The sequence below is a fragment of the Venturia canescens genome, chromosome 10 (genome assembly GCF_019457755.1).
Source record: "Venturia canescens isolate UGA chromosome 10, ASM1945775v1, whole genome shotgun sequence".
In the NCBI taxonomy this organism is placed as follows: Eukaryota; Metazoa; Arthropoda; class Insecta; order Hymenoptera; family Ichneumonidae; genus Venturia; species Venturia canescens.
The window spans coordinates 15284200-15311048 of NC_057430.1; the positions used below are offsets into that span (position 1 = coordinate 15284200).

The following is a 26849-nucleotide window of genomic DNA, read 5'->3' on the forward strand; positions in this document are numbered from 1 at the left end:
TTCTGAACAATAAATAGAGCGTTTCTATATAACTTTCGGCGAGTTCTAGCCTTTAACAATTCGCGAAATTTAATCAATACGTGAAAGGAAACTCCAAAGATGGGATGCTGTCATACTCTAGTGAGTTTTAATTCAATTAATGGTTTTAGATAGTGACTGGAGTATTCCTGTATAATCTTCCAAATTTCTAGCCTCCAGCGCATCACAGAATTTTTAAAATTATCGTTGGTGATAAAAAGAAACTTCAACCATGAGATGCTATCATACTCGTAGGAGTTCCAGTTTATCCAACGGATTCTAAATGATGACTGGAACGTCATGCTGTCATATTCTAATTAGTTCTAGTTTATTTAATGGTTTGAATAGCGACTCGAGTGGTCCTGTATAACTTTTCAACGTCTTCTAGCCTTGAGCATTTCATGCATTTTAATAAACGATGATTATGAATAAAGGGAAACTCTAACCACGAGACGCTGTCATACTCTTACGAGTTCCAGTTTATCTAATGGTTATGAATAGTGACTGAAGTGTTCTTGTATTACTTTTTAAAGTATTCTAGCTTTTAGCATTTCGTGACGTTTACTACATTATTGTTGTTGATAGAAAGAAACTTTAATCATGAGATGCTGTCATAATCGTGCGAGTTCCAGTTCACTCAATGGTTCAGAATGATGACTGGACTGTATCTGTACCAACGCTTTTTGGAGATATATCTTCACAAAGTTCTAGCCTCCAGCGCTTCATGGAATTATTAAAATTACTATTTTTGATAAAAATACTTGAACCAAGATGCTGCCATAGTCTGACCAGTTCCAGTTTATTCAATGGTTCTGAAGAATGAGTGGAGCGTTTCTGTATAACATTTCAGAGAGTGGTAGAGTTTAGTCTTTCGTGAAATTTAACAAATGATTACTGTAGGTAAAAGGATACTCCAACTAAGAGATGCTGTCATATTCTAATGAGTTCCAGTTCATTCAATCGTTCTGAACAATAACTATAGCGTTTCTGGATAACATTTCGGAGAGTTGTACCGTTTAGTTCTTCGTGAAATTTAATAATGATTAATGTAGGTAAAAAAAAACTATAAAATGTTGTCGTAGTCTGACCAGTTTCAGTTTGTTCAATGGTTCCGAAGAATGACTGGAACGTTCCTGTATAACATTTCGGAGCGTTCTAGCGTTTAGCAATTCGTAAAATTTAATCATTTCAGTTTAATTTCCATTTACGTAAAAGGATACTTCAACTATGAGGTACTGTCATATTCTAATGAGTTCCTGTTTATTTAATGGTTCTCAATGATGTCTAGAAAGGTTTTGTATAAATTTACTAATTGTAGCCTTTAGCGTTTCATGAAACTCAGTAAGTTATCATTGTTGAAAAGAATTAACTTCAACCACGAGATACTTTCCTACTCTGGCGAGTTCCAATCTACGGAATTGTGCCGAATGATGACTGGAGTGTTTCTCTACATCTTTCTGAAGATTTTTAGCCTCCAGCGCCTCATGGAATTATAAAAATATTTGTTGTAGATCAAAATAAACTTCAAATATAAGATGTTATCGTAGTCTGACCAGTTCCAGTTCATTCGTAGATTCTAAATGATGACTAGAGTGTTCCTGTATAATTTTTCAAATAGTTCTAGCCTGCAGAAATTCGTGTAGTTTATTCATTTATTAATGTAGAGAAAAGGAAACTTCAACCATGTGATGGTGTCATACTCATTTCTAGTTTAGTCAATAATTCTGAATGTTGACTCGAGTGTTTCAATATATCTTCCCAAAGCTTCCAGTGTCTCATAGAATTATAAAAATTTTTATTCCAGATAATAAAAAAGTATAAGATGGTGTTGTAGTCTGGCCAGCTCCAGATTTTTCGACGGTTCTAAACAATGACTGGAGCTTTTCTGTATAACATTTCGGAAACTTCTAAAGTTTAGTATTTCATGAACGATTTATATAGCATTCATCGCTTTTGAAAAAACCTCCAGTCATTATTGTTTCCAAAATAGATCTCCAACTAACTAAGAGATGTCGTTTTACTCTGACAAGTTTTAGCTTACATCATGTACGTATGAATACTAAACTCTGCTCAAATAAACAACATCTTATTTTCAACTTTCAAGGGCTTCTACTATTTTTTCATTATACATTGAATATATATAAAATATATGAGTAGATCCATTGGATTTCGCTCAATTTCTCGGGAGGGGTCTTTCGATTTTTCTCAAACTTAGGTACTTTGAAGTACCTTAAAAACTATCCCCAAATACCAAATTTCAAGTCTCTAAGTGCTCAAGGTCACCAGAACGAACCCTATAAATATAAAAAAATGACCATTTTTTGCCTTTTTTTAAGATGATGGTTTACAAAAACTTTACGTTCAAGTCAAGTAATACTGGTTCCATTTCCTTTAGTATACCATCTAGATTATAGAAAAACGTGGTCCAATCGTCCAGATCAAGAGGCCTTTCATTGTGATCACGTTAAATGAATTGAAAATTTCAATAAAATGACCATTTTCAAATTGATGCTACAGGCTTGTTTCTAGCTTAATTGACTTCTAATATGGTTCATTTTTTTCGTTTTTCATACCTTTCAAGCGAGTCATGCCGAAAATTTGGATTGCGCGAAGAAGCCTAGAGAGATATCATTCCAAAGTTGGTCTTTTTTGAAATTTTACGAAAAATCGCGAACTTTGACCGTGCACCACGGATTTCTATCAACTCCGAAGTTCACAAAAATTTAGGTGAGAGTAGTTCTTTATATCTAGAAAGACACGCTTCGAGGAATTTCTTGGCCCGAACTTCTATCACTCTTTACAGCCTGCCGAAGATCACACAACTCCAAGTGCTTTGACATTGAAAAATGTATGATGCAGTGTATCTAATTTTTTTTTAAGGCTATTTTACGAAGTTTTCAGTACAGTTGTATAGAATCGAACATATATTTACCATGTAAACAGCAGTGCATTTTTTGAAAAATGGAATCATAATCATGTTCGTAATCCGATGTACTTGGCAACTTTTGTATATATTTGAAAACGTTTTCTTTCTTGAATGAAAAGTCTTTCAATCATTGATTTCCATGATTTTACAGGTGACTGCTCAAAAAACATTAATGTACTTGTCTCTAGTTTTTAACAGCATTCATGCTGGTGATGTCAGGTCTAAAACATTCTTCAAGTAACAAACTTCAAGTAATATGACTTCCTTCACGCACACCCAATCTGCGATAAAAACCTATTTCTCGTGAATTAATCTGACTTAATAATTATAATTAATTATACTACAAATAGAATTTTTTATACCTATTTTGAAAAAAAAAAACATAAAGAACTCCAGACTCTATATCATGTTGTGGAGCATTATTCAGGCATCACGTATCCATTACGCTCATTTTAAGGTTTATAATTCGTATTGGATTATTCGAAAATCATGAACGAAATTAAATTGAGCACCAAAATATTTCAGTATCAGCTGAGGGTGAACTATTTGGAAAATTTCTGCTATTTCAAGAACGTTAATAGCTTGTAAAACACCGAAAAAATAATCTGCCCACTGCGGGTGATGGCTTAAAATTTTTTATAAACTATCACGGCGTTTTTAGAACTTTTTCAGATTTGTAAAACATGACGTTTTTTTTCGAAAAATTTTTTGTTCAGAAATGAGGGAGGTTCGGAACACTTTAAAACTATGATGAGGATGTTTTTAAGACTCAATGTGAGCATGTAAAAAAAATCAAAGAAATCCGAAAGGATCCAGGGTCACATTTGGACTAGAATACCTCATATATTTTAAGAATCTTTTTGGTTTTTCGTCCTGAGAAGATCCATTTTTGAGATTTGTTGTCAACACCGACTCCATGAGTGCTATTTTCGACATACCATTGTACAAAAAAATACCATAGAACTAATTAAAAACAAAATTTTTCCAGTACTTCTGAGTGTGTAAAAGATGTGAACAAGGTTTTATTTAAACCCATCTAACCAAATTTTATTTATAAAATAAAATTTAAAAAAACCTAAAATTCCAACTTTCACACTGTTCATAGTCCGTCAAGTGGTCTTACACCCTCATCCTTGCACCATTATTGTTACCATACAAAGAAATGAGAAGATATTAACGCACCTTTTAATATTTCATATAAGCTCAATTCAAACTGCATTATACACGATTGAAAAATGATTAAGTTTCACGTGATGAAAAAAAAAGTATTAAACCAAGTCCAAAGATAAAATTCATAAAAATTGAAAGCTGGTTCAACACAATTGAAAATAGTTCTTTTGAATGAGCTGAAAATATATTTTTCTTTAAAAATTACATTTATAAATACGAAAATTCATATGGAAAGGTTTTGTACAGCATGTGCTACTATTTTTCAAAAATGTACTGCTGTTTGTATGGTAAATATATAAACCTGAAACACAGCACGAATGCTGTAAAAAAACTAGAGACAAGTACATTTATGCCCTGTGGGAAGTCATCTGTAAAATCATGGAAATCAATGGTCGTAAGACTTTAAATCCAAGAAACAAAACGTTGTTAAATAAATGCAGAAGTTGCCGAGCACATCGCACTACGAACAAAAGAATTACAAAAGCAGAAAAATAGGACACAACAAATTACAACCACAAAGAATACGAAGACAAAACATTACAAAAACAAATTGCGACTAAAAGAAAATTAAGATCATAAAAATTAAAAAAAAATTACCCATGGAAAAAATTATATACCAAAAAATTGAAACAAAAAAAATTTGACGTTTTACTCGACTTTCGAATTTGTGAGTATAAGATACAGGTAAATTAGATAATATTAGCTAGAAAAAAAAACGCCAAGTACAACGGCCAAATTTTTTTTGTTTCAATTTTTTGGTATATAATTTTTTCCGTGGGTAATTTTTTTTTAATTTTTATGATCTTAATTTTTTTTTAGTCGCAATTTGTTTTTGTAATGTTTTGTCTTTGTATTCTTTGTGGTTGTAATTTGTTGTGTCCTATTTTTCTTCTTTTGTAATTCTTTTGTTCGTAGTGCGATGTGCTCGGCAACTTCTGCATTTATTTAACAACGTTTTGTTTCTTGGATTTAAAGTCTTACGACCATTGATTTCCATGATTTTACAGATGACTTCCCACAGGGCATAAATGTACTTGTCTCTAGTTTTTTTACAGCATTCGTGCTGTGTTTCAGGTTTATTTGACGACTTTTTGTGTACTCGAAATCTGAAATTTTATGGGATATATTGAAAAATTGAAATAATTATCATAAAATTGAAACATCTGATCACCCAATAAAGCAGTTTATATATTCAACTACACCCATCTCTCTCTATATATTTATTTTGACATGCTGAAGCCGAATTCCAAAATACCATGAAAATAGGTGAAAATTGCGAAAAATGGTCGTTGAGCAAAATTTTGTTGACCTAAATCTAGAATGTTTCTCGTGTTTTTCGAAAGTTCTGATAAACAAGGTTTCAGACAATATTCCGGATTTTTCGATTCTCACAAGTGACCCATGAATCTCATTGTCAGTATCCACTTATATATTTGAAGCCCCTGGCTCAAGGAATGTCTTGGTATGAATCAGTTGAGATTTCACACAATCTGGACAAGCGATGAGAATTTTTATTATGAGGTCCAAAAGCTTGGAATATTTCCATGAGGCGCCCGAGACTTTGTAAAGCCGTGTTGACCAATTGATTTTGTTCTTCCGAACAGATGTACCAATATTGCGATCGTAGAAAATCACCCCGTATCGGTTTGAAGTTAAAAGTATTATTAGGAAATTGTGCACCCTTTCCACTGCAAAATCTATCGACGTCAAAAAATCGAATTGAAACTTGAATATTCCTTCAGAAATCAATTGACTGTAGAATTTTAATTAAAATTGAACATGACGCTAAACGAGTTTATCAGTTGTGCAGTTTATATTCTGTTTTAGGATGTTTTATCAAAAGGTAATGATTAAAAATGATGAATACAACGTTTTTATCACTCCTTCTTTCGGATCAACAAAATCTTTGCCGGTTCATTTGCCTGTTTTGCTTTTGAACCAGGCAAATTTCCGGGTCCCTTCCTATTATTGTACCGCGAAACAAGACTCTGCAAGACCGGAAACGAAAAAAAAACACGCATTAGTTTTGCTACGGCTGAATTTTCAAAAACCCAAGATTTCGCGGTGTCGAGGACGACATGAACGGTGGTGTGAAAATAATATGTCAACTCGAGGAAAATACAAGAAATAATTCCCTGTCCGTCGAGTAAAGCTCGAATGACCGAGGAATGACCTTCCACAAGAAAAGCGAGTATAAAGTGTACGTAACAAGTTCTAATACTTTGGGAATCCATGAGCTTGGTTCGTTACGACAAAGTCTCCAAAACTTCTGTGTGAAATGAAAAATACCACCAAGCGGAACCATCTGACATTGCTCTGACTCGATAGCATACCATGAATAAATGACGAATGAGAAATAGTGAAGCTGCGACAAGCCTCTTCCACATTTATCAGCACTGGGGATCAAGGGACGCGGTAGCGGCTCGTATTGTTACAAGATTCTGCAATCGAAAACATGCAATTACTGTTTTACTTTGGAAAAACGTTTATCAGAAAATCTTTTAATCATAAATGACATTTCAAATGATTTGATTCCATCCAATAGTCGTAAGACTTTTAAAAGTTCTCTTTAAATTCAAGTCAATAATGAACATTTTTCTGCTTACTTGACAACTATAAACTACATGGCAGAACACGCAGCACAGGCATTATTAACATTTTTTTTATAGAAGTATCCAAAAGTCTGAGAATTTCAAAACCATTGTCACCAGCCTGTACGTATGCAATTACAATCGAAAGATCTCTATCATCATTTTCTTTTCAGATCACCAGAAATGTTCTCAATGCGTCGAGCCCTTGACTAGAATTAAACTTTCTTCTTAGTGTTTTTCCATACAATGCGTTTGCTTCTTCGGTAGATATTTTTGTAGTCCTTGATCTTATTCGTCACTCCTATCTTGGGTTATTTTATTTATATTTTTCAATGGAATCTATCCAATTTTTGATAAAATAGCATAATGACAATGATAATGATCATCTACAAATCTGATAATATTCAATTTTGGAGAGCTGATGAAAATTGTCGCCATGACAAAGATGCAGAGGCATGGATTTATTTATTTATTTAAATCTCCTTTAAAATGTAAAAGGATATTAAAAAACCAATTTCTCGTGAATTATTGAATAAAATGTTTTCCATATGATATAACAAATGAAACGAAAATGGAATGTGTCGGGAATTGAAATCTGAGAATATAATCAAACAAATATTGTAGACGAATATAAATTCTTCATTTGTTATTAAATAAAATGTTTTCCATGAGAATTGAATAAAGAATCAAAAATGTAATGTGTTAAATTGAATTATTGTAAAAATAGATATATTCAACAAATATACCCATCTATAATATTCAATTCAATTCTACACATTTCCGTTTGGATTCAATATTTATATCATACACAATACATTTTATTTGAAAATTTATTCCGAACTAGGGTGCATTCCGTGCGATTAACCCTCTCAGACCGAGACCTATTTCGCGTTGACGGAAAATGATTCTTTTCATAATTTTATCTCAAAATACTTTCTAGTTTCCGAATCCATTGTGACATTTCGGTTTTTTTGTTGGGAAATATGAATTTTTGAATGTTCGCTGCGCTCAGCACCAGGTCCTTGGGGAGCAAAATCAGGAAAATTTACGAATGAATCTAGCACCGAATACCTTAAATACATCATATTAGCTTCCCTTTGAAAGGAAATAACATTTGGAGTACGAAAAAAAAATTTATACCCACTTTTCTTTTGCGATAACTAAAGCACCTTTTCACACAACGCCAACTCAACATGAAACGCCGACTTCATATTGATATTTCGATGAGTTAAAGCAGTTTATCTCTTGGTTTAGGAGTATCTAAGGTGCAATCTAACCTTGCGTGATTGAAATAGGCAGTTAGAACCCCGACCGATGCAGTTTCATTGGGCCTGGAAGCGCGTGTTGCGTAGAAGCAACATATGGTCCGAGAGGGTTAAGCGTGTGAATAGTTTTCTTGTAGCGCTGCAGCGCTACTTTTATTGCAACAGTGTCTTCAAGCCCACCAATGTTGAAGCAGTTCAATAAGAATAAACAGGAGTACAGGGGGATGGCTCCATAGTTTTCGATGTCCAGGTATATTTCTCAAGAGTTTTTGATGTCTAGTTATATTTCTCTACGGCTTTCGATGACGAGGTCAACGGCTCCATAGTTTTCGATATTTAGGTCGCCATAGTTTATGGGGTCGAGAACAATCCCTCAATGATTACCATGTTAACACTGTTATTGTCATTGTTTTTCGATGTTTGAGAGGACGTTTCCATGTTTCATTAGGTTCCAGTATCTAGATTGACAGTTTCATGTTTATCAGTGTCCGGTGATATTTATTCACGATATTCTGGGTTCTTGAAATCTCCCCTGTTATTGAAGACCATGGAGTCTTCGATCAGGATATCGATAACCATGATGAAATATATCCAGACATCGAAATCCATTGAGTCATCGACCTCGACATCGAAAGCTACGGGGAAAATACCTAGACATCAAAAACTGTGGAGCCGTCGATCTGTACATCGAAAACTATAGAGCTATCGACCCAAACTTTGAAAACCATGGATCCGTCAACCTAGACATCGCAAACCGTAGAGAAACATAGCTAGACATGAAAAATTATGGAACCGTCGACCGGGATAGCGAAAACTATGGAGAACTATACCTGGACATGAAAAACCATGGAGAAATATGCCTAGACATCGAAAAACATGGAGAAGTATACCTAGACATTAAAAACTATAGCGCCGACGACCTGGATTACGGAAACAATGGAAAAAAATATACCTAGACATTGAAAACCATGAAGAAATATATCTGGACATCGAAAACTATGGAGGCGCCGACTTAAATGTCGAAAACCTTGCAGTCGTCGACCTAGACATCGAAAACTATGGAGCCGTCGATCTGGACATCAAAAACCATGGAGCCGTCGACCTAGAAATCGAAAACTATCAAGCCACCTACGAGAGATGGATTTTGCTTGGGCCCTTGGTGAAAAGGGGTTGAGATCGTTTCTCTACTGCGTATGCACCGACACATCATTCTAACCTCGTACGATGACGCGCGTAACTATTTTTTTCCTGCAAGCTTTGCTCATACAAAAAATAAAGAATGTACGAATGTACATTTGGCGCATTCTTCACTTAAATTCACTCCAATGCTTATCATCAACGATAAGCACGAGTAAAAAAAAGCCCTATCCAACGATTTACTCGATAGCATCATACCTACTAAAAGAACATTAAAAAAAAAAGATTCGGCCACAATACGTGACTCAGATTTTTTAGTAAAACGAACATGTGGTATCCTTTAATCCCTGAATGATTCGATAACATTTCGTGAAATTGACAGCTTAAATTTTGAATACAACGGGGAACTGTTACTTTCCAAATTTTTGAAGCATGAACAGATTCATGGAAATATATAGGTATACAATTTGTATTATGGCACCAGAAAAAAATATATAGATATATAAAATGTATTATGGCACCAGATTTGTCACTAAAGAAAAAACAAATAAACATCAAAAATGTGTGCGAAAAAATGCAACATTTTTTGATGAAATTAAAAAATAAATAATTAATATCTTTTCAATGCGTTAAGCTACAGAGTTCGTAGAGGTCGCGATCGAAAGATAAAAAAAAATAAAAAATACGTCATCTTGCAGGATTCTTTGGAATACTGTAATTATTCAGTTATTAAAGAAAAATTATCGAAAACAGCTGAAAAACACTCTCGCTCCGGTAAAGACTCTCTGGAAGCGACTCGTCATACATAAATGTACTTGTCTCAGAGTCGCTACCGCGACTCTAGATTCGATTCAATACGACTGTACTGAAAACTTCTCAAAACAGCCTAAAAATAAAATTAGAAACACTGCATCATACATTTTTCAATATTAAAGCACTCGGAGTTGTGTGATCTTCGGCAAGCTGTAAAGAGTGATGGAAGTTCCGGCCAAGAAATTCCTCGAAGCGGGTCTTTCTAGATATAAAGAACTACTCTTACCTAAATTTTTGTGAACTTCGGAGTTGATAGAAATCCGTGGTGCACGGTCAAAGTTCGCGATTTTTCGTAAAATTTCGAAAAAGACCAACTTTGGAATGATATCTCTCTAGGCTTCTTCACGCAATCTGAATTTTCGGCATGACTCGCTTGAAAGGTATAAAAAATGAAAAAAATGAGCCATATTAGAAGTCAATTAAGCTAGAAACAAGCCTGTAGCATCAATTTGAAAATGGTCATTTTATTGAAATTTTCAATTCATTTAACGTGATCACAATGAAAGGCCTCTTGATCTGGATGACTGGACCACGTTTTTCTATAATCTAGATGGTATACTAAAGGAAATGGAACCAGTATTACTTGACGTGAACGTAAAGTTTGTGTGAAGCATCATCTTAAAAAGAGGCAAAAAATGGTCATTTTTTGATATTTATAAGGCTCGTTCTCGTGATCTTGAGCACTTAGAGACTTGAAATTTGGGGATAGTTTTTAAGGTGCTTTAAAGTATCTAAGTTTGAGAAAAATCGAAAGACCCCTCCCGAGAAATTGGGCGAAATCCAATGGATCTGCTCATATATATATTCAATGTATAATGAAAAAATAGTAGAAGCCCTTGAAAGTTGAAAATAAGATACATAATTGTAAAAAAGACCACTATTTGTAATTCTTTGGAATGTTAACGTGATACTGCCGTGAAGATGCGCATTGGTGGTGATAACTTACAATGTTTATTACGATCTAACTCGAAGAATATACAATTGTACCTGTTTGATTCCGCTGTCACATCAAGCTCTTGCCATGCCACGACACCCGTTTAGTATAGATTTTATTTAGCAATTTTTCCAATCACTCATGCGCGTTTCACGCTTCCAAACGTGTTTAAATACTTGGAACTATCTATTTCGAATACGACTGATATCAGTACGAATCTTACTTAGATGTTTCCGTACTGTTATTTTTCCAATGATTGATGTTCCTTCTTTATCAAAAACAATAATTTGTTTAATTTCACGGAATGATAAGGGCTAGAACTCCTCGAAGCGTTATACAGAAATATTCGATTCACCATTCAGAACCATTGAATAAATTGAAACTCATTAGAAAATGACTGCATGTCATTCTTTTTGCTACTATAAAAATTTATGAAATTCCATGAAAAACTAAACGCTAGAACTTTCCGAAACGTTATACGGAATTGCTCCAGTCATCGATTGGAATCATTACATAAATTGGAGCTCATTAGACGATGAGAGCACCTCATGAGTAAAGTTTATTTTTATCACTGATGATCATTTCAAAAATTCCGTGAAGCGCTGGAGACTAGAACTCTTCGAAAAGTTATATAGAAACACTTCAGTTATCGTTCAGAATCCTCGAACAAACTGGAACTCGCCAGACTACGACAGAATCTCATGGTTAAAGTTTCTTTTCATCGACAATAATAATTATAATAATTCCATAAAGCACTGGAGGCTAGAACTCTTTGGGAAGATATACAGAAAAACTCCAGTCATCATTCAGAACCATTCGATAAACTGAAACTCGTCAGTAGACTACGACAGAATCTCATAGTTGAAGTCAATTCATTTAAATAATGATAGTTTATTAAGTTTCACGGAACGCTAAACGTTACAACTTTCCGAAATGTTATGCAAAAACACTCCATTCATTTTTCAGAACCATTCAAAAAACTGGAACTCGTCAGACTACGACAAAATCTTGTGGATAAAGTTCCTTGTTATCAACAATAATAATTTATTTAATTTCACGCAATGCTAAAGGCTAGAACTCTCCGAAATATTATACAGAAAGGCTATACCATTGTCAGAACCATTGAATAAACTCGAACTAGTTATACTACGAAAGCATCTTATTAAAGTTAAAGTTTCTTTTTATCGAAAATAGTCTTTTTCGTAATTCCATAAAGCGCTGGAGGCTAGAACTCTTTGGGAAGATATACAGAAAAACTCCAGTCATCATTCAGAACCATTCGATAAACTGAAACTCGTCAGTAGACTACGACAGCATCTCATAGTTGAAGTCAATTCATATCAATAATGATAGTTTATTAAGTTTCACGGAACGCTAAACGTTACAACTTTCCGAAATGTTATGCAAAAACACTCCATTCATTTTTCAGAACCATTCAAAAAACTGGAACTCGTCAGACTACGACAAAATCTTATGAAGAAAGTTCCTTTTTATCAACAATAATAATTTATTTAATTTCACGAAATGCTACAAGCTAGAACTCCTTGTAAAGTTATACTGGAACGCTACGGTCATCATTTAAAACCATTAGATCAACTGGAACTTATAAGAGTATGACAGCATCTCATCGTTCGAGTTTCCTTTTACCTACACTTATCGTTTATCTAAATTTCACGAAATGTTAAATGCTGGAATTCTTTAAAAAATTATACGCGAACACTCCAGTTACCATTTAGAACCATTGAATAATCTGAAATCTGTACGTGTGCGACAGCATCTCATAGTTGATGTTTTTTTTCATCTCCAATTATCATTTTTTTATTTCCACCAAACGCTAAAGGCTAGAACTTTTCAAAAAATTATACAGAACCATTCCAGTTATTATTTAGGATTATTAGGTAAATTGGAATTCTTCAGGGTATATCACCACCATATAGATGAAGTTCTTTTTATCTACAATCAAATAATTCCAAAATTTGCATGATGCGCTGAAAACTAGAACCCTTCAAAAAAATTATACAGAAACACTCTAGTCATTATTCAGAACGATTGAAAAAATTGGAACTTATCAGAGTACGAGAACGTTTTACCATTTTAAATATTTTTCGTTAACAACTGTAGGAATGGAACCCGATAAAGTGAACGCATTGGAAATGTAACTTTTCGCTATGGCTCAAAGCAATGAGGAAAAAACAACCCTTCTTCATAAATAATGAACAGTTACGAAAAAAGAAAACATCGCGAGAACGGACCGATTTGGTTGCAATTTGTACGCAAACCTCCAAGAAAGAAGTCATTCAAGAAAATATTGTTATTCGTTTGAAAATGAATTCAAAGAATTTTTTTAGTCGTAACGACTAGCCTTGAAACAGGTCGTTACGACTAAGTATTTTCAAGCGATACTGTCAACTGTTTCCAAGTGGTTTAAAAAAACTTTAACCCATCCTAAATTCACAGACAAATCTTAAACCAGGCAGTATTACGATATCTGTGGCCCCGAGTTTTGGCCATGCAGTCTTTATATTTGGCCCAAAATAAGACTTTTTTCAAGAGTGACAAAAATCGAAATTCAGCCTTTAAGGGGGTGAAACAGGGGGTTGAAAGTTGAAGCATTATAATGTTTGTGGTCCCTAATTCTGACGATACAGCGTCTATATTCCATCGAAAATCAGACTTTTTTTTAATACACTCAAGATCCAAGTTCGACCATTAAGGGGAAGTGGTTTCAAAGTTGCAGCGTTTTTATAATGTATATTATTTGTGGTCGCTAATTCTGACCATGCAAACTTTTTTAAAAAAAGATAATCGGAACTCGGCCTTTGAGGGGGGAAAATGAGAGACATGAAGTTTGCGCATTATATTATTTGGGGTACCTAAATTGTTTTAAAAAAATTTGTAAATTACGTGTGTTCTCTCAGGGGCTCTGCCCCGCGGGGGGCTTCGCCCCCTCGACCCCCCCCCCCCCACCCGTTGATGGTTGCGATCGCAGATATAGTTCCGAAAGGGACACTTCAATTTGAACACCCAGCTTTTGCACACATAAAAAGGAGATTAAAACAAGATCACACCTAAAATTTCAACCGCGGCAAATGTTTTTTAAAATTTTTATTACTATTTTTGTGTGGCGGTAGCCAACTCACGAAGACGCGCACAGAGCACCTTCGATGTGTGTGCGGAATCGTTGGGTGGGTTTGAAGCACCTTTGATGTGTGTGCGGAATCGTTGGGTGGGTTTGGAGCACCTTCGATGTGTGTGCGGAATTGTTGGGTGGGTCTGAAGCACCTTCGATATGTGTGCGAAATCGTTGGGTGGGTTTGGAGCACCTTCGATGTGTGTGCGGAATTGTTGGGTGGGTCTGAAGCACCTTCGATGTATGTGCGGAATCGTTGGGTGGGTCTGCAACACCTTCGATAAGTTCCAAATAACTGCCGAACACTTTTTAAATTACTCATATTCTAGAATAGAAACGTCGAATTTCAAGGAAATCTGCCAAAAAATACTTTCTCTTAGAAAAAATTAAAAATCTCTGTTTCACCCCCTTAAAAGCCGAATTTCGATTTTTTTTACTCTTGAAAAAAGTCATATTTCGGGCCAAATATGAAGACTACATGGCCAAAACTTGGGGCCACAAATATCGTAATATCCCCTTAAACCACATACCACTGCAGTAAGCTTGAAGGAAGAACAAAATCATTTTTTTAGCGAAACTCACTCTTAACTAGAAACAGTCCTCACTCAGAGATTTTAACATTCTCATTTCAAAATAATTTCAATCAATCAAAACTAAACCAGAAATTCAAATCTGAAATCGAAAGTGAGTCAAAGAAATCGAAATTTTTTTTTTATTCATCTTCTCTACCTACACGAATATGAACCGGTTCTCAAAAAAATAATTGCTTTCTTCAGTCGAAATCTACTGAACAAATTTCGATAAATCTTCCACGAGATCAAAGATCTCAATTCAATGTGTGATTTGATCAAAAAAAATAATTTAAGTAACTGCTATTGTTTAAACTGATCATCTGATGGAGAAAATACTAATAAATCACGTAAGTATAGGTATGCCGAATTTGTCAGTTTTGAAATCGTGTTTTGTTCAAAGTTACGATTTCTCACCAATCAATTGCTACGAGTCAAATTTTTTTTATCGAGGCTGCAATGATAAATTGCATGCATAAATATTTAGCGATAATTGATTCGGAAGAGAATACTCATAAAAACGCATTCATTTTGAAGGTAGCTGATTGTTAGAGCAAGAGCAAATTTTGCCACGATACATATAGAGTAAGACTTATTTATTACCAATGTATGGTACAAAAGTCTAAATAATTAGAAATTGATCAAATTTGGTGATAATGTTCTTCAATATTAAGTGCGAAAAGACATTTTTTTCAAAATTTTCTTCTGCTTAGTTATCGAGTAATTACCCATTAAAGTAGATTTCTTATGCCCGGAATGAATACCTATATATATATATATATGGAAACGCTATGCTCATAGACGTGAACTTTAGTGATCAATTACTCGATAACTGTACAGAAGAAAAATCTTAAAAAATTTGTATTGTCAAATTTGGCACTAAAGAATATGTTGACCAAATTTTATAAAATTCTGATCATTTGGAAATTTGTTATGTTTTAGCATGGTTTAGCATGGCAACATTGTAAGCCTGTACCAAATATCCTTAAGCGACAGAGCTGTCTGGCACTATTTCTGTCGTTGGTTACGGCATTCCGATGCCTCATTCATTCGAAGAAATTAATGAATTATCTATCAGTTCTCGAAAAGTTTGATCAACCAACCGAAAAAAAAAATTTTTACATAGCATTGAAATCAAAAAATTTTTTTTATTTTGCAATCAATAAATGAAAAATTGATACTGTATAATGAAATTATAATCGAATAGATCAATTTAGAACTTTTATCATTTGACTCGTATGGAGAATGGAGACTTGAAAAATGATTTTAACCATTCAACGACCCTGCAGACAGCGAAACGCTGCATTGCATTAGATGATGGGCGGTAACAGCACCGATTGGGCTCAGCGCTGCAGCTGTCGACGCCACAGAGTGTACACACCGTGTCGGCACTGTGCAGTCTCGGCAACATCTATGCTTGCATCATGTGACGCTTGTGTGCTGTTGCCGTGCCGCTTCTGAAGTGTATGCGAATGCAGCACGTAACGGCACAGTATAAGCACGCCGTGCCGTTACGCCGTGGCGTTAGAAATCAGTCATGTTCGGACAGACATAACGCGTATGTAACGGCACGCGTGCAGTGCCGCGTAGTCACCGTGCCGTCACCGTGCAGATACTCTTTTTTGGACTGCACGAATTTCTTTCTGGGGGGTGTACCGAACGTCGAGCGTCAGATCTAAAAATTCGACTCGCTCGTTGAGTAACAATATCAAGGGATACAGACCACTGATCACGTTTCTTTTTTTATTAAAAAGCCGCAGTTTGCCAGTATTTCAAACAATTTATTGAAACTTCAGTAAAAGTGACCATCGCCATGTTGATTGCGAAATATAACCTATAAAAGATACTATATAACGAGCATGAGCTTGTATAGAAATGGACGACAAGACGTGCGAAGACTTTATAACATCATCGTTATCCTTTTTTTTTTTAAACTGATAGTTACCACGAACCCGTAAATTTGGACAATCTTGCACAAAGCCGCGAAGTTTTTATTCCTGATCGAAGACGCGATAAACGTTTTTACAAACTCATTATATGACGAAGCACTGCGATATCAGAATTTAGTCAGCATTAACTGAATTCCACACTTTTTCATACTCAACTGAATATTACGTATGAAAAAATGATCCGTCTCGAAAATAATCACCATTCGACGAAAAGAAAAAAAAAAAAAAACCAATTCTACCGACCCGAGTTTATCAAAGTCTCGGAGCGAATTTGAAAACCATTCGGTTGTTTTCGGCACCGCACGAGTCGTTTGACGAACAGTGCTCTATATACAACGACAGTGTTTGGTCAGTGCAAACGGAAACAACGACGATGCCAGTAAAAGTATATATAAATGTATTTTGGTATATAGACATATAACATGGGATGTTCGACGAGTACATGCGCGGACGTCGAGCAAGCAGAGCGACGTGATCAACGCTGCAGTCGAGCGCCTTACTCCTACACGTTACACACGTTCGGTGATTCAGTCCTTTCCGAAACTCCACTGTGTACGGTCGTGAAATATTTCTCATACACGAGTGATTCCTCGTTGTATCCGATCCTCCCTCAGTGTCGCAAGCACGATTAATCCCCAACGTTATTTTCCTTCGACTGATTTGGGATAAAAATAATTAAATTTATGTTCCGAGAATTGAATAAAAACGTCAGACGACGACGTGACTGCTACTGGTATTGAACGTACTTTTATCTGCTACGAGTTCCGCGGTGCGATCGATACTTGTCAAAATAGAACATTGCCGAGTCTCGCTACGAATTGGATTTCCGAACACGAGGTAACCGTTTTTATTTTTTGTTATCTATTTTTCCCGTGCAATTCATCGCTCGCTCGCTCTATTTTTTTTAAAATTCTAACCTTCATTTTTTATCGAATATACTTCGAAAATTTACCGTGTAGTCATTCGTTATTCAAGATTTACGACGATTTCTAACAGTCGGAATAAAATATACGGATGCAAAGTAAAAATAGAACATGTTTGTCATTGAGCTCTCGCGGAATTAGTGAAGCAATACATCAGAGCGCTGCTATCTTTAACGAATGATAAAAATCCACTCGATTTGCCAAAAATTTCATCAAACCAACGACAACTTCGATAACGGAGAAAAGCACCGAAAATTCCGTCAAAATACACACAACTCGTATGAGTTTCGACACGCGGAACTCGATTCGAAATGACGCGTTTTATCTCAACCGTCTTTATTATTGGGATCAAATTTAGCACGCTAGAGGTCGCGTTTCATTTTTTTTTGTTTATTTTCTGTTACGGTTCGGGGAATAAGGAAGACTGCGTATCGGCTGTTGGCATTATTGAGGTGAAACTGTTCCGCGAAATAGTAGTTACGAAGGCTCGCGCTCCCGCGTGTTTTTTTCCTACTAAAACTTTCTTTGTTTGCTTCAGCACGAAAATTGTCGGGCGGTATATTAAGGGGTAAAAAACGATTATAAAAAATACTTCGACCAATGTCAACGTACAGGAAAATAATCCGGAAATAGCTCGAATAAATTTGGCGAAGTAGGGGAAAAAAATTCGTTGCAATTCCGCACAACCGGAAACTCTTTTATGATACAAGAGGCTCGAGATTTTTTGTTATTACGTCAAATGACTTAACGAATTCATTCGAAAGTGCAAAAAATCGTAACAGCTCGCTATTTATTTCCGGCATTTTATTCTCTGGCCCGTTTTTGCAATCGGGACACAAAATGTGAATGACAGAGACAACAATTGATACGGATAAGGAAAAGAGCGAATTTTGATTGCTCGGGAATTCGTCACAACAAAAAGCGGCGGAGGGACGATTCGATTTGGAAGAACAACAGACTCGTCCCCTCCACGCTTTCGAAGTAATGAGAATAATAACGATAATAACGTCATTAGGTCACGGTACAAGTCGAGATCGTGACTTTGATTTCCTCTCGAGGCTAGACGGCTAGAGTTGTACCACGTGTAACTTATCCTCGTCCATATACCTGCGTCCACACATCATACGGAGTGATATATAAACACGAGTGTTGCGCTATAGCTGTATAGCGAGGCTTTCACGATAGAAAGCCGGCGACGCGAGGGGAGGGAGTGCTCTCGGTCGTCGAACCGAATTTTTCAGGCGCTCAAGGCTTTTGTTTATATTCCTATTGTATTTTACTCGGCTCTGAATAAATTAAATTCGATCGATCATAAAAACGCTGTGCCTCCGTCCTGGCAAGAGTAAAAAAAGAATGTGAAGCGGCCAGTAAACAGAATTCGAACGTCAAAATATGAGTTTCCAATCGGGGGTCGAAATTCATTGATCTCGATTTAAAAAACGGATAATTTGAGACTCAAAAATATTTTCGACTCGTCAGCTGGGCCTGAAATCTTTGCAATCATCCGGGGAGACTACGCTCTTCGTGTTATTCGTTTCCGGACCGAATTAAGCCCCCGGTGACAGGTGAACAAAGGGGCTCTGTGGCTGAGTGCTGATAAATTGGGCGAAACGGCACGTCGCGGGATATCGACAATCGGTCGAACGTAACCGGTTTCGTTTTTTTCTCTCGATCCCGGAGCGGCTTCTTGACCCGAAAAAATCCAAACCGCGAATAGACTCGCGGCGGCTAACATTCTTTTTCTCTATTGTTTTCTACTAAAATAAACTCGGGACGAAAGCGAACCCGTTTTTATTCGTCTCGAATTCACTCACTCGGCCGCCAGCCAACCATCAAAGAGGTCACTAACTTCGAACATAATCAGACAGCTTTTTGCCATCGGTCCTCCGAAAATCGCTCTCCATTTCGCTCCTCGAGCTCGATGGCGCTCAGCAAATTTTTCGTTTCAATTTCATTGTTTTTTTCTCTATTCGGATGAAATTTCGAATCCAATTTTTTGGGGTGGGCCTCGATACGTCGAATAACCAAATTGTGGAACGGTCGATATTTCAAAATTTTTTAAGTCTTCATGTCACATTGGAGAAAAATGAGCAATTCGAAATCATTATTTCCGCGATCGACTATTCAGCAGATCACGTCCTCAATCGAATATTGCGTCTTTGAATTTGTGTTTACCCTCGAAAATGTATATTTCGATGGTTTTCGTTTCGAATACAATTTTAACAGGCCATACGAATGTCAAAAGTTCACATCTTCGAATTCAAAATGGAGAGTAGTTGTTTTATAAACAGAGCAGAATATAGAGTAGCAAAAAATCGAAAGTGAAGTGTTTTTCGAGCCTGTAAAAGTTAGATGTGCAGAATAGCGATGGCTCCAAAAGACGAAAGTCAAAATGGCGATGTTTTGAATCAGAGCTGACGGGCCCGAGTAGTAAGTGAGTGAATGGGACGCGCGGGTATTTTGAGCTCTGTTGAATTTCTTTATTTCGATCGGTCGACTTTCTAGCGTTTCGCCATTTTGACTGTTCGACTTTTTGGTCTTTCAAGAGTGGTTCGAAAAGGTGCTTCGAACCTTCAAGTTTCCACTTTATTTCCCACCCAATTTATTTGTGTGAATTTACCTTCGTTAGATTCAAATCCAATCGATCATTTCAACCCAATTATCGATTTTACTTTAGTTTTTATTCCATTCGGAATGAATATTTCATTTAAATGAAATCGTTCGCATTCAAATAGTGTTTGTTATTTGAATGAAAATTCGATTATTCATTTGAACGTTGATTTCGAATGAAGTTTAAATGAAAATCTTCGCGATCATAAATTTTCATGATTCCCCCATGTTTTCATTTGACTTGAATCAAATATTTCGTGTCAGTAGTAAATTCGAATAAAATGGAATGAAATTTTAGCCTTAAATCGAAAAAGCGGATATAAATTGGGCGATGAAGGAAACCGAAGGCAAATTGGAAGGAGCAGATCGCTCCCGAACAATTGACGTGGAAGCCGAAGGCATCCTCAACGTCGAATAAAAAGTGGAGAATTGTTATTGCTCGAAAGATGAGTTTAAGCGAATGCGCATAATGATTGGAGCACTGAAAAAAGTGGGAACGCGTTGATGCGGTGATTTTCTTGAATAATTCTCAATTTCCAATGGCACGGCGACGAGAATAAGAAATGACATTCGATTAATTCATAAATGAGCGACGATCGCCGAGTGCCGATATCCGAGAACGTGACAATCGATCAGCAAAAAATCCTCGAATACCACTCCGCTGAAAACGTTTTCATCTCCACCTGCTTAGCTCGCCTCACCGGAAATCTATTCGCTCCGTAAAAAACCAAATGATAAAAACCTTCCGCGCGGCTCTCGCTCGCCGATTCCGGACCGATCCATTGTCCACGCTTCGACCAGCACGCGTTTGAACTTTGTGCACTCACCTTTTAGCGCTTTCATCTAATGTACTTCCCGGCTATTAAAATAATCGACTTCGCTCGCGCGCGCCCCTCGCTCCTTTAACGTTCTTCGCGAGTGCTCGACACATTCGATATTTCAGACTCAACCGTCATCCTCACAGCTGAGCAGCGAATTCCAATTAATCCTCTCAAGTTAGCACCTTTCCGTACACCGAGAAAACGGATTCGTTTTTTGTAGTGAGGAATATATGATAATTTTTCAAGAATTTCAAAAGTATTTAGGCACCAATTACAAGCAGCACAGTATTTTTTCAATTTTCCAGTTTTTCATCCCTTCGATTCTAAACAGCTTTATAGCAATAAGTGATGCACGCGCGATAACTATATTTCGTTTTGTTTTCGAGTATTATTCATCGTCTCAGACTAGCACTTACCGATAAGTGGAAATGTAAACGATGCTGAAGTTTCCAACGTTGGAGTCCAACGAAATGATCTAAAAAGCTGTCCAATAATTTCAGTAATTCTCCAATTTATCTCCAGTCGAATTTGTACTTTGTATTTTTTCAATCTACACAATTATGATTCGTGAAATAAAAAACTGATGGATAAATCATTTTATTTTCATTCATTTCGTTGGACTCCAACGTTGGAAACTTCAGCGTCGTGAAATGTAATGTAAATCACAAATTTTCACTGTCGTCAGCGTAGTAAATTCTACAATAAATACACGAATATGGACCGAATACGTGTGACATTTTACCATGCATATCGTTTTTTTCAGGGTTGCCCGCGAGCATACTTTACGATACGAACATTTCGAGTGACAGAAAACATTTTTTACTATGCTTATAAAAAAAAAGACTCTTGAGTATTTTGAATAAAAGGTGGGCTTTTTACTATGGTGGATAGAACGGTGCTTATTACTGCTCTTCGAATTAATGCTGCAATCGAGTTATATGTCCCAGAGATACTTAGTACTTTCGTGTAGAATTTTCGGCCTCGTTTTCTCCGTGTACCGATTCGAAAATCAGCGATATTTCGTCTCTCGCTGATTTTCTCGATATTTCTCTGTAAGAGAGCCAAAAACGAAAAACAAGCGGCTCGGAGTAAAAAGCATGGAAAAATAGTGTCTGCGCCGCGATCGTTCGTACCCGAAAAATGGAATTTTTTGCATCAGCCGATTCCCCCAAGAAGGGCAACGACTCGAGTTAACGAGTGAAGAGAAATCGGCCGATCTCGAGTGGAACTTTAGCTTTTTCGTATTTCGGATTAACGTTTCTTCGACGACTCGTTCCCATGGAGCAGGAAACCGTCGATGAAGGACGACGAAATCGTCGATCGTCGTTTCCTCTGATGAAAGACTTTCGACCGTTTCACCCTCGCTCAGTTAAAAAGCTGACACTGCGAGAGCAAAATTCGAGCTAATCGCGAGCGTTTTCGTTGCTGGACAGCGACGTCGAACGGAGCTGGCCACTGAGACTCCGATCCTGAAGACTGAGACTCTTGCATTTAAATCAATTTCTACTGAATCAAGATTTCGTCGGTACAAAAGTCCAAATAATTATAAATTGATCAAATTTGGCGACAACGTTGTTCAACATCAAGTGCGAAAACACAATTTTTTTCTCAAAATTTTCTTCCGGTTAGTTATCGAGTAATTACGCATTTAAGCAGGTTTCTTATGCCCGGAATAATCGCCATGCTTATACGCGCGAACTTTAGTGATCAATTACTCGATAACTGTACAGAAGAAAAATCTTAAAAAATGTGTATCGTCAAATTTGGTACTAAAGAATATGTTCACCAAATTTTATAAAATTCTGTTGATTTTGAAATTTTTTCATGTTTTTAGCATGGCAACATTGTAAGCCTGTACCAAATATCGTTAATGGCCATCGACGCAGTTGCACGTTTATCGGAACGAAATAACCCGAAGATAATGAATGCGCTAGGAAAAAGGCCTGCGACTTTTTCTACTGAATTGTCCAGCGAAGCGTTCACTCAATTCACTTACAATAATATTGGGTTTTTCCGTCATCGGTTATTACTAGAATCGAAGCGTCGAGTCAATTTTTCTTTGCACTTATGCGCGGGGATAGTTAAAAGGTAAAAATAACCGTAACAGCAAGAAAAGAGGGGAAACGGCCTCGAGTGTTTAGAAGATTTTCACGAGCATAAAATCAACTTTCTTTCAATTAAGGAGGGTGGCTACGTTCGTCAAATTGATAAGAAATTGATCAAATTTGGTGATAATGTTCTTCAACATCAAGTGCGAAGACACAATTTTTTTCAAAATTTTCTTCTGCTTAGTTATCGAGTAATTTCGGATTAAAGCAGATTTCTTATGTCCGGAATGTATACCTATATATATGGAAACGCTATGCTTATACACTTGAACTTTAGTGATCAATTGCTCGATAGCTGTACAGAAGAAAAATCTTAAAAAATTTGTATTGTCAAATTTGGCCCTAAAGAATATGTTCACCAAATTTTATTAAATTCTTATCATTTTGAAATTTTTAATGTATTTAACATAGTTTAGCATGGCAACATTGTATCGTCGGTAGCCACCTTCCTTAAGAAGCGAAAGTGTTTCATTATTGTCAACATTTTCATTTGGCACTGTCAAAATCGCCGAGTATTCATGACGCTGAAGTTTCCAACGTTGGAGTCCAACGATATGATCGAAAAAAACTCTCCAATAATTCCAGTAATTCTCCTATTTTGTTCCCTGCCAAATTTCCGATTCGTAGTTTTTCAAGCTGCACCAACGCGATTCGTGAAATAAAAAATTGGTCAATTAGAGACGTTTTTTTCGTTCATCAACTTCAGCGTCGTGAGTATTCGGAGTTATTTCCAGTTCCCTCTGCGCTGAGAAACGTTCATTCGTCGCCAAATTCGGACTGACTCGTGATCTCTGAGAAGTTGCGGTTGTATGGGAAAAGCTTCTGCCATTTTCCAACTCGTATCGTTGACATTTCTTTCAAGCATTCGGTGACGTTTTATTTTTATCGTCGCTACGGATTCCCTAAATTTTTTTCTGTCTCTGAGACAGTTCGTATCAAGAATTTATAATTATTTAGCACGTGAATTATTGAACAGAAATGCGGCGATGATAGAATCTGCATAAGCTCCCGTATAAATTTTACGATCTTTCAAGATGTTTTCATTCTTTATTGAATGCTCCGTAAGCTGACCTGAAATTTCGAAAATCCATTCGCACGCACTTTTATTTTACTGTTATTTAAAATCAGTTATTTGTGCGGAATATATTCGAGTTCGTGAAAGCAATACCTTAAACAAGTTCATCCCAGTAACCAATAAGACGAACCCTTTAAAATTTGATACGCGTATCAGTCGAGTACACATTTAAACTCTGTATAAATATCAAGACTTTCGTAAGAAAATGGTTTCGTCCTAGCTTGAAAAAAAAACCGAAAAAATGTCAAATTCCCATTTCAACTTTCCCAGTGTTGCTCACTAATTTTCCGTTATCAGTTTCCAATTAATTATTGCAATTTTCCAATTCGAATTATCAGGGTTAATATTCAAAGCAATTGAACTTTGCTTAACGATTCTATAATTGTTTTATCAATGATTAACGCACGCCGAAGACTCACTAAACGAGATTGTTAATCGTCTTGGAAAAAAGGATTTTTTTCTGCCGTTTTTCGACCCGGATCAGTTTGCATAAACATTGATACAGAAGCAAGAACATTTTACGAGACAATTAGACCCATTTTTTTCTCGTATTCGTTGCAATTAAAGATCGTTATTGGGTTACATTTGAATACTCAAGAAACAGCGTTCCTCCACCTGCTTCTCTGCCTGCATTAACGCATCATTGATCAACATTTTTTCAAGTCCTCGCCGCGAGTTGAATGAAAAACACGGAAACGCTGCTGCTCGCATCGTTCGTGTCCCTCAGCTATTACAGTGCAGCGATAAAACGGTTAGCAAAGCGAACCGTTCCTTTTGACACTGCGAATCCAAAATGTTTCGGGGACTTTGACAAAAAAAACTTTGGAGGCACTCTCGAGAGTCACTTCGCTTGAAAAATTTCATCGAATTCTTTCCCTTTTTTCTCTATTTTGATGCAACGACGATGCTCATTCGAGGTAACAAAAATCCGACGCAATTTCGATGCGAAGTCTTCGACAGCGAGCGCGAGAGGGCAACCAGTAATTAATGAATGTGCATTATTCGCGCGAGTGAAAGATGCAGTTGAATGATTAATCTCGAGAGATAATCTCGCGACTCGAAAACTCTGCGATATTCTGAATTACATAATTGCCCAGCGTATTTCCCGATAAATATTTATCTCCATTGTATTCGCTCGGGATTATGAATCATTCTCGTTGTTTTACTAATCGAGCTTAAGCCAAATGACTGTTGCTGATGAGGGAACATGACTCGTGTCTCGAGCTGCGGAGGCGACGCGACAAGATCGCGGAAACTCGCCTTTAGTTTTGAGTTCCCGAGACCGGAAACGTTCGACTTTGTTTCGCGGCCTCGCAGGGTCAGAGTCGCGCAACGGTCTTTCCAATTTTCGAAACCGACACTCTTGCCTTTTCATTTTATAACAAAAACCAGATTTCTCAACTTTTACGCAACCTGGCCCAGTCGATGTTTCAATAATTACGAAATTCGCTGCTTCGGTGCGTTCGCCTCCGGTTCATCGGTTTTTTAAACAGTGACGCAATCGATTGTTTTGTCAAACCGCCGAAGAGCGATACGAATCCGGGAAAACCAAATCATATTTGGATCAAATAATCTTACGGGACTGAAAAGTTTTTCTAAATTTTTCATTGTTTTTCTAATTTCCACAATTTTTGTTTTCATGTTTTCCAAAAGATCGATGAGCGCCGGTCCACCGTCGTTCTCGGCCAACTTCCAGTTTTATTTCGCATTTTCGGTGAATTAAGGTTCTTCGATTTATCCAATCTTTGGATGAAATTCATCGATTTTTCCAAGAATCTTATTTTTTTCAGCGAAAATCGCGAAATATCGGGTTTGCCATTGAGTAAAAAGTTTTACGAAATTGCGCCCACGAGAATCGTCGACGATGCTTCCTTTCCTCGTAATCGGGAGTCGTACGAACTCATGGCAGGCTCGCGGTCGCGAGGGGGGCGGTGGTGCGGAATATTTGTGCGCGTTTGATAAATCGGGCACGTATTTTTGTTATTTCAACGAGACCGTCTGCTCACGATTATTATTTATGGCCGTAAACCACTTTTTGATACGTAAAAGCGAGCGTTCGCGGGCTCGGCCCTGACCTTGGGGCTGGCGGGACGAATGTCGGATTCCCGAGGGTTTTGTGCGCAAGGGAGCAGCAACGGGGAGTTTTTTCATCGAAATTTTCGTCGATTCTCCAACGAGCTGCGCTTCCCCGCGGAGCTAATAATTCCCCGGGAGTGTCAGGCGCGTAAAAACGCCGTTCGGAATCGCGATGGAAGGAAACTTTATTTTCACCGAGTTGCCACGGCCGTGCCAGGACACAAAGGCGACCATAATTGCACGCTATTTTAAGGCGATACGCGATTCTTGTCACTCAGCATATCCGGTGTCGCGAGCCGGGTCGCCAGCAGTTTTTTATTTTTTTTCCACCGAGCCAAACAACCGGAGCGGCGAGGCTCTCGCCACTCCGCTGCGTCCTCTTCACCTCGAAGCTCCGTTTTCGCTGGTTACGCAACTTTTCGAATCGTACCTTTCCGCGACTACACCGATCCAACGATTACCGAGCTCGCTGCTCGCTCACGCTCCTTTTCGCCCTCGCTTATCCTCGCTCTACGCAATGAATTCGCTGTTTGAAACTCGACGCGAACGCGGCGAACCTTCGGAGCCTGGACCCGAGGAAAATTGCTCCGAACCCGCGCGCGCGCTTCCCTTCCACTTCGTCGCGCAGGCACTTTAGAACGACACAATAGAAAAATTGCGAAAATTAACTTCGGAGATAACGGATTTTCCCAGGAAGCGGAAAAAAATTTTGCACCCTCCGCAAGTGCAACAAT

The 26849-nt window shown here is 37.1% G+C and overlaps 1 protein-coding gene across 1 annotated transcript in view; it reads left to right on the forward strand.

Moving 5' to 3' along the window:
- The first annotated feature begins 16744 nt into the window (after nucleotides 1–16744).
- The window catches only part of LOC122416797 (ABC transporter G family member 3-like), a 35843-nt gene continuing 25738 nt past the window's right edge, over nucleotides 16745–26849 (forward strand). The window contains exon 1 of the mRNA XM_043429841.1: nucleotides 16745–17339. The gene's annotated coding sequence lies outside the window, so the exon portion shown is untranslated. The remainder of the gene's footprint in view (nucleotides 17340–26849) is intronic.